General features: G+C 41.5%; 1 long non-coding RNA gene across 1 annotated transcript; it reads right to left on the bottom strand.

The window, feature by feature from the left end:
* Positions 1-6,985, bottom strand: LOC308576090. Its single transcript, XR_014003076.1, has 3 exons — positions 6,368-6,985; positions 5,682-5,869; positions 1-3,300 (listed from the first exon to the last, which is right to left on the bottom strand). It is a non-coding gene; the product is annotated as an uncharacterized lncRNA (long non-coding RNA).
* Positions 6,986-7,006: the final 21 nt, after the last annotated feature.

Below are 7,006 nucleotides of genomic sequence, written 5' to 3' on the forward strand. Positions count from 1 at the left end.
CAACATTTAGCAGTAGTTGACTTAAAGGGGGAGAAACAGGGAAGGCAAAATGGAAAGCAAGATAGACATTTACGGTGGGGTTTTTTAAGTGTCCCATGTCGCAAGCTGGGGTTAAAGGTGGACCCCAGCTTTGAAAAATTTTAAGATTTCTATATTAGATATTACAGTGGGGAAACAGGGTACTAGATGCATGATTGCCATAGTATTTAGTTCTGACCTGACTTTCAGGGTAGATTGATAGCAAAAACAAAAACTCTGGGGTAAGTGGCTTTGAGGGTCTTGGCCTCTGCATAATTCTCAAACTGCATACTGTATTAGACTCGAATTTAAACAAACTTATTGAGGGGAAGGAATGTCTTTGGATAAGGATAGTTTTCTTGTGGGTTTCCTTCCAGATAACATACAGAGACCATCTTCCCATCAGAGACAGAGTATGGTATTCCCATGTTGCTTTTAAGAAAAGAAAAACCTCCCTCACCACAACCCTGGCTTCATATTGAAGATTTGATTTTTCTACGGTTTGCATCCAATGTTTATCATATTCAGAGCAGATGTATTGAAATTAATGGACATAAATAACTTAGGTCCATTAATTTCAATGGATCTACTCCGATTATAATTTATTGGAAACATCCCATCGTCTTTTTTTTAATACTATGAACCATAATTTTGAAACTGCAGTAAAACATTTTAATATTTGCATATAGTATATGAAGGAAAGGTACTTTTAAAATGTAAATGTTTTTTTGTTTCTGTTAATGTGACAATGACTATTTTATAAGACTAATCAAACTGTTATCGAGATGAAACATTGAAAGCTTTATTGATTAACCCGGATATGCTAATAGCTTTTACCAGTAAGTCTATTTTGCAGAGTAAATAGTAATGAGTGATTTCTTTTTGCTGCTGTTCACAATCTTGAAGCTTATGTACTTGCTAACTTAAAGAGGAAGAAATTCTATAGTATTTAAACACCAAAGGTAATACTATGTAATGATTAATATATATTCAGCTCCCCAATTTGCACCAGTGGGATTTTCATGTTGCTGTTCTACTTAGCACATGGTATTATTTACAGGAATGATTCTCGTATTTATAAATCTTGCCAACTTCTGTTCATGTGTTAAATACTAAATTAGGTAACACACCTCTTTCAGGCCTTTACCAATTCCTGACCAGCTCTTTAAAAGAAACCAGATTGTATATTCATAAAGCAGTATGTAGCCTTGTATGTCTTTCTCCTTTGGGAAAGGAAATCTTATTTCTCTTCTTATTTCCCAGCTGAAAATGCTTCCTTCCTTTCTTTTAAGACATCTCCCCTCCCTTCTTTATATCTACTATTAACATGCCATTTTGACCAGGAAGGAAATAGGTCTAAACTTGAGAGAGCAAAAGAGAGCACATTTAATTAGCAACAAACCTAATTACAGAACTTTTATTGTTCTCACCCTCTGTCTTCAGAGACTATGCCCTTTTTAAAAGGTGCTGTCTTTTAAATCCATAATTCAAGGAAAAGCTTCCAGAGCAACCACAGATTAGCCAAGTGGACAGGTGCCTCAGTTAACACTGTCATGTTTTTAGAGATCAGAAGAATCATCTTGAAGGGATCCAGTGTATAAGAGTATTGGAATGTGCTGCTTTTGTTGGCTTCTTCATCCCTAGAGGTCAATACCTATTAAGGTATATTTTTCATTGCAAAATGGGGAAGAAACCACAAAATGCTCTGTCTGAATATTGCAGAGGTTTGTTTGTTGTTGTTGTTGTTTTAAAAAAAGCTTCAGCATTCCTTTTGGAGCATTGTTTGAGGGATTTTCTGCAGTCTTTCAGTGTTACAGTAAAAAAGAAAAAGGCACATTTTATGGTTCTCTAAATTGAGTGTCTGCATTATTGCAGAATGTCACATGTTAATTCCACTGTCTTCCAAGTTGTTTGGAAACTTGGGTACTCTGTTAACACACTTCTTCCTTTTCCTTGTGGAGGACAATGTTCTTTTTTTCCTATCAGGAAAATGTTGTTATTTCGGTAAAGACAAGCAGTTTTCTAGAATGACATATGCATGTTGGATGTATTGCGCATTACTGCTTCTTCAGTATGTACAATTCAGTACTTGTGGGAGTATCTATAAGCAGGTGTGCTGATCAGCATGAGAGCATTAAAGGTAGATAACTCTGATCTTTATAAACCAAAATGTATCAAATCCTCCTTCGATGTGATAGACACGCAATTAAAAACAGTTAATCCCTGTCACTCTATTTATAGGAGGGCTCTAACTGTACTGATCTGTTTACTCTTCCTCCTGAAAACTCAGAGTTAATGTTAATGCTAACCTGCTGAAACTAGATGGTTTATGTCCCAGTGGCGCATATCATTCTAGCCACTAGGAAATTATCTATGAAAACCTGCCTTGCCTTGAATGGACCTGCACAGAGTTATTTGAAGAAATAATACCGGAATTTTCTCATACATATTCTGTCACATCTTAAAGGTTTCAATCAGTTGCTGTGTTGATAAGGAAAAGCATCACCTCCATAACAATGTTCAATTTGGAGTTCCAAACAAGGGTGGAGTTATGAAGTTTTTGACTTAAGGATTCATGACTGTGACCTTTTTAAAAAGCATGTTAATGAAAAACATAATTAGGATGTGCATAAAAGTTCTTGAACAGGTTTTGTGCAATAAACTATTTTTCATAAAAAGTGTTTCCATTGTTTTTTATGGTAAAATGGGGAGGGGGTGATTCAAGATAACAGCAAATTTCGAAGAGCTAGAAGCACATTTTAAAGGATAGGAAACAGGGAAGATGACCCACAAACTGATGAAGGTCAGTATACCAAGACAACAGAAGAATGGAGAGCTGTCCAAGATCAAGTTAGGGATTGAAATTCTACCAGTTCCCTGTTTTAAACAAGGAAAGTTAGAAGGATGTTAAGAGTATCTATCCAAGCTTTATAAGCTACAGTATATGTATTTTAAAAATAGGGTGGCATAGCAACTTTTTTTAGGAAGTCCAAAAAAAAATTTAGACAGCGCCTGCCCTCAAGCTCCCCCTGCTGCCCAGAATCCCAACCCCTGACACACAGCAGCCAATATGCTGTAGTACAGATCCCCTACGCTGCCACCCCCCACCTGGTGCTGACTGTATACACACACACAGCACCCTGGGTTACCTACACTACTGGGTGGGCTATAATTGAATTCTCAATTCAAAGGTTCTTGCATCAGTAGGATCATATCACCGTGAGGATGAGACGTGGCACCAGAACCTCTGTTCCTCTCACTGAACTGGTTTATGATGACATCCTGCAGAACAGCAAAAGCAATAATGAAGTGGCAACTTCAAAGAAGGGGCTTTAAATGGAACCTTATCGAAGTTCTTTTGGTAACTGGCTAGAGGTGAATTTCCCAGCTATGATACACTAGAACTAGATCAACTGCCAGAAATGGCTAATTTAACGAGTAGATTAAGAGACCAGGATGAAAGAACCTGTAAGGAAGACTGGAAAAGATTTGTAGATAATTGGAAAAATCATTGTAAAGATATTAAAACATTGACAGGATTAGAATAAATTGAGCAGTGTGAAGTATACTAAAACCAAACTGAAAAAGAAAATATGGAAAAATTAGAATATGTGTTCTAAACGGAGGGAAGTGGGGAGGGTTGACCTTCGGGAATTTTATATGGTAATGTTCAGTTATGCCATTGGAAGAACAGCTGCACTATGGTCCAAGTCCTAGTTTATTGCAGGGAATCAAAACTATAGATTCTAAAGTGTTCTGTAGCCATGCTTGTACTCCTTTGTTTCTGTGAAAAGGGTTACGTAAGCAAGACAAAATAACTACCCGCAGAACAGTGATAAGGAAAAACACACATTCACAACTGCTATCAGCAAGGATGTGGGCTCAAGCCTGAGAGAAATGGTTATGCCAAACACTAGGATGTGCCCAGACTTGTTCTGAACAGGAAAAACAATTAGTGCCTCTAGCAATGTCACACCTGTGGGGAGGAAGCAGACAGAAAACTACAATATTAGCACTCTGTAACCCCATCCAGGCTTTACACACACAAGGAAACCACGAGTTGCCTCATAACATGCTTGTTATGAACACTTACCTGCTATTACCCTAAGGTAAGGCTAACATTGGCACATAGGTGGCGCTGTGGGTTAAACCACAGAGCCTAGGACTTGGCGATCAGAAGGTCGGCGGTTCAAATCCCCGCGACGGGGTGAGCTCCCGTTGCTCGGTCCCTGCTCCTGCCAACCTAGCAGTTCAAAAGCACGTCAAAGTGCAGGTAGGTAAATAGGTACTGCTCTGGTGGGAAGGTAAACGGCGTTTCTGTGCACTGCTCTGGTTCTCCAGAAGCGGTTTAGTCATGCTGGCCACATGACCTGGAAGCTGTACGCCGGCTCCTTCGGCCAATAAAGTGAGATGAGCGCCGCAACCCCCGAGTCGGCCATGACTGGACCTAATGGTCACGGGTCCCTTTACCCTTTACCTTTGAGGCTAATATTAATAACTTAACTCAGTGTATCTGAAGAAGTGTGCACGTACACGAAAGCTCATACCAAGAACTAACTTAGTTGGTCTTTAAGGTGCTACTGGAAAGAATTTTTTTATTTTGACTATGGCAGACCAACACGGCTACCTATCTGTAATTAATAACTTGGTTATTACACGGCCCCCATACATAAGGGCAGCCGATACTGCCAACTGATCACAGGAGAAGCACCACTGATTCAATAACTTGGGTAGACCTTTGTACAAAACACTGTCAAAATGATCTGTCAAGCTTTGACCAATCAACGTTACTGCACAGCGCCACCTAGGGTACATATCGCTGGTACTACAGCCTTACATTGCACTCCTTTCCATTCAACCCATTCTGTCAAGGGAAAAAATCCTATCAAGCCAGCCCAGCAAGGCTTCAATGTAGCAACTTTTATTAATTACTTCCTGTCTAGGTCAAGGCAGTTTGCAGATGGTTACAGACTAAGGTAAACTTATATATATATATATATATATATATATATATATATATATGCTTTCGTAGATTTTCACGGGTACAGGAATGCAGGTTTTGGTGTCTTCGGGTATCTTCCCGTGTAAGAGTTGGGGTGTCTAGGCGACGTTTCGACGAGGTCTCACTTGTCATCTTCAGAGCTCTGTTCTAGTAACAAGAAGCCGAAAGCACCAGCCTGAAGATGACGAGTGAGACCTCGTCGAAACGTCGCCTAGACACCCCAACTCTTACACGGGAAGATACCCGAAGACACCAAAACCTGCATATATATATATATATATATATATATATATATATATATATATATATATATTTCAAAAACTTTTATTAGTTTTCTCTTATAACACATAGACAAAAACACAAAAGAAAAACATTACATTTGACACAACATAAAAACTGGTGTATTTACATTGCAAAAAGACTTCTTTGACACCCTCCAATCTGGATTTCATCCTATTACATATTTAGCAGTTCCCAATTTCATATTTATAACATCAGTATCTTCTTTCATTACAAACTTCTTGACCTTACTAATTGTCATCCATGGTAATCTTTATTATTAATATTTTTCTATCCCTTAGCCTAATCTGTTACTTCTAGGGATTTCCTAATTATTTTATAGTATCTCACTAAATATTCTTTAAATTTCTTCCAGTCTTACCTTCCATGGAAGAAGGTAAACTAATATAAATTCACTAAAAATCAACCACCCAACAGATCTTCTCCATTCCACCTTTGTTCCACTCAGAAAAACGATTCAGAAGTATGACTCTAGAAGCCATGGCTGTGTTTGTTCTACATCTTCGACCGCAGGGAACTCTCGGACTCTACCGGGCTTTTGAGAGTCCTCTAAGGCAGTGTTTCCCAACCTTTTTTTGGGCAAAGGCACACTTGTTTGATGAAAAAAATCTCGAGGCACACCACCATTACAGCCCCGTGACGTCAGCGCGCAGCATCACGCCGGGAGGGACGCACAAAAGTGTAAGTTTCAATTTTTTTCCCTCCCCCTTGCCGGGGAACCTCCAAGCTTTGGGGGTGGGGGGGGGGAGGCAGCAAAGCGAGGCAGGAAGGAGAGCGCGGCTTGGCTGGGTGAGCTTTGGCAGGGGCAGGGAATGAGAGCCGCGAGGCGGGCGCTGCGGACGGAGGCGCTGCCCGCCGAGCTCGCAGGCAGCCAGGCAGGCAGACGGCGAGAGCCCTGCGCTGGGCGGCCTCTCCTTGCCGCCGCCGCCCCGCCTCTCGCCGCCCGCCTCGCCCGCCTCCAGGCAACATCTCGCGGCACACCAGGCAACATCTCGCGGCACACTAGTGTGCCGCGGAACAGTGGTTGGGAAACACTGCTCTAAGGACCAGGAGCAGTTCAGTTTCCCCCCCTTTTCATATGCAGTGGTAAAGGCTTAATAAAATGAACCACGGAGAAGGGAAGTTGATGATAACTTTATGGTTTGTATTCGGCGAAATATTGTGCAAACTTGTAAAACGATACATAAAATTACAAAGAAATTAAAAGTGGCACTTGGCAATCCGTCTGTCTCTGGCACATCGCCTCCCTCCCTCCCATCAACACAGTTCTAGCCTTAGGGTTAAAGGGGCGGCGCCTCGCTCAAGGCCGCAGCCGGACTCCCGATGGAAACTTCATTTCCCATCATGCGCCGCGGCAACATTCCCACCCGTGACGTGGCTCGATGCGATTCGGTATCGCTTCTGATGCGCCCTCGTCCGTTTTCCTTTGGATTGAAATTCCTGTCAGGGAAACCGCGGCGGGGGGAGGGGGAAAAACCCCACCCTGGCGTCTTGCCAAAGCCCTTTCCATTTTTATTCTCGCTCAGTCCCTGGCCCTCGCTTCTTTCTCCCCCCTCACACCGAGAACAGGCAGCCTCAAACCTGTGAATGCCATTCTAAAGAAGGGGCTCCACATTATAAGAATATCACCCCATAGAGAGCTGGAAGGGACCCCAAGGGTCGTCCAACCCCCTTCAAATGCAGGAA

The sequence above is a fragment of the Podarcis bocagei genome, assembly GCF_964188305.1.
Source record: "Podarcis bocagei genome assembly, chromosome: 16".
NCBI classification, from domain to species: Eukaryota; Metazoa; Chordata; class Lepidosauria; order Squamata; family Lacertidae; genus Podarcis; species Podarcis bocagei.